This window comes from Myotis davidii, unplaced genomic scaffold, assembly GCF_000327345.1.
Source record: "Myotis davidii unplaced genomic scaffold, ASM32734v1 scaffold1671, whole genome shotgun sequence".
Classification (NCBI taxonomy): Eukaryota; Metazoa; Chordata; class Mammalia; order Chiroptera; family Vespertilionidae; genus Myotis; species Myotis davidii.
The window spans coordinates 111,836-113,945 of NW_006285368.1; the positions used below are offsets into that span (position 1 = coordinate 111,836).

General features: G+C 48.9%; 1 protein-coding gene and 1 long non-coding RNA gene across 2 annotated transcripts in view; one reads left to right on the plus strand and one right to left on the minus strand.

The window, feature by feature from the left end:
- Nucleotides 1–1,476, plus strand: part of LOC107181894 — a 21,614-nt gene extending 20,138 nt beyond the window's left edge. Inside the window, exon 3 of the long non-coding RNA XR_001512602.1 lies at nucleotides 1,464–1,476. This is a non-coding gene — a long non-coding RNA (uncharacterized LOC107181894). The remainder of the gene's footprint in view (nucleotides 1–1,463) is intronic.
- The window catches only part of LOC102754588 (mitochondrial intermediate peptidase), a 92,099-nt gene that overhangs the window by 70,042 nt on the left and 19,947 nt on the right, over nucleotides 1–2,110 (minus strand). The gene's annotated exons all lie outside the window — the stretch shown is intronic.

Below are 2,110 nucleotides of genomic sequence, written 5' to 3' on the forward strand. Positions count from 1 at the left end.
TTGCTGCAGCCCCTCCCCCCAGTTGGTCGGGTCCTGATCGGCCCCCAATTGGAGCAGGCCAGCCGACCAACCTCCTGCCGTCTCCTCCGTCAGACAGGACCAGCCCCGATCTGCCAATTAGGACTGGGCCGGCGGGAACCCACCGTGCACGAATTCGTGCACTGGGCCTCTAGTATATACATAAAAGGCAAATATACTAAGTGTCCTTCTGCATGCCTGACTGGTCGCTATGACATGCACTGATCACCAGGGGGCAGACGCTCAACGCAGGAGATGCTGTGATGCACACTGGCAATTTACAGAGAAACGGCAGCACGGACCTGATGCCAACACAGCAACACTAGGCTTCCCCCAAATGGGACACAGGCCCCGCCACCACCCTGAAGCGACAGCCCACCACATCACAGCCAACACTGCCAAGACCCCATGGCCAGCCTGGAAATGGTCGCTGTGGGTGCCAGGTAATGATGTCACGTAGCATTGCCCAGCTTCCTCTCCCTAGCAACTAGACTCCTTGCAGTTTCTTCAGCCCAGGAACACGACTTGCTTTATAGCCAGATGAAAACATTTACACTTTAACCAAATGTCTGTGAGGTGTTTTCCCGTGCCTCATCTCATTTGATCCTCACAGAAGTCCTGGAGTAGGTAGATAGGAGACTCAGTGGAATCCTATTTTCTTTTCATTAGCCAGAAAACAGAGATTTAGTACGTTTAGAAACTTGACCTGACTGAAAAGAAATGGTGGAACTTGAAAATAATTTCACGTTTTCTCACTGCGCAGAATATAGTCAAACACTGCTGCAGCTAAATAAAAGAAGTAAGAAATGGTGGACCTTGAAAATGACTTCAGGTTTTCACACTGAATATAGTCAAACACTGCTGCAGTTAAGTATTTTACCCTGCGTGATCTACAATAATAATCTGCTTTGTGTTGATATTTACTGCTGTGCTGCTGACAATTACTGAAAGAGAAGTTGGGGTGCTTCACTGGGCTGGAAAAAATTTAGCTATATCAGAAAGCATATCTAATTAAGCAAGTTTATTCGATCCAATCTAATACTAGACACACATGGTAATTGACCGTACCTTTGCTATGTCTCCCATTGGCTAATCAGCATGATATGCAAATTAACTGCCAACAAAGATGGGGGATAATTTGAATACTGCAGGCAGGACGGGCCAGCACGAGCCGCTATCCTGGCCCCCATAGGCTGCCTAAGCCCCGCCGCCAGCTGGGACACCCATGTGTGGCCCTGGGCGGCGGGACCCTGCAGCCGTGATAATGATCGTGATCGAAATCTGGGCTGCAGGCAAGGCAGCACCCTGGGGCCCAGGAGCCGCCTTGCCTGAGGCCCGTGATCGTGATCGGAAAGCTGGGCCGCAGGCAAGGCAGCACCCCGGGACCCAGGAGCTGCCCTGCATGTGGCCCGTGATCGTGATCGGAGAGCCGGGCCACAGGCAAGGCGGCCCCCTGGAACCTAGGAGACCATCGGCGAGGTTTGAAGGCGAAGCAGCGATCAAGCTATGAGGGGGAGGGTGGGGAGCAGAAGGAGCTATAGGAGCAGCCCTGGCCGGAGATTGAAGACTCCCGCTGGAGCGAGGAACAAAGACTAAAGGCTCCAGCCACAGCGAAACTGTGTCCAGAGCGAAGATGGAAGTCGGTGGCCAGAGTGAAGGTCTGGGTCCCGGGTACCAGAGGAAAACTGGTGCTGGCAGCCAGGGGAAAGAAGGTCTATTGCACGAATCTTTGTGCAACGGGCCTCTCATACTTTAATAAAATAAAAGGAGGGAGGGACCCTAACAATTGAAGAATGCTAAACACTGAAGGTTTCCCCCCCCACTTGCTATCCTTATCTACCATTTTTTCTTATGGGTAAATTTTGATTTTTGAGTGTTTTAAAAGATCAGGATGTTTTTTTTTAAATTAGCTTTTAGAACTTCTCTAGTTTCCTAATTTTTTCTGAATGATGATGGTTCTGCTTTCAGAAAACACTAGTCACCTAAAATAGGTATATCAGTGAAATAGTTTGTATTTCCTGTTTAATTTAAAATAATTCCAACTTGAAGGGATGATTTAAAAAATGATTTTTGATCTATTTTAATTAGAACC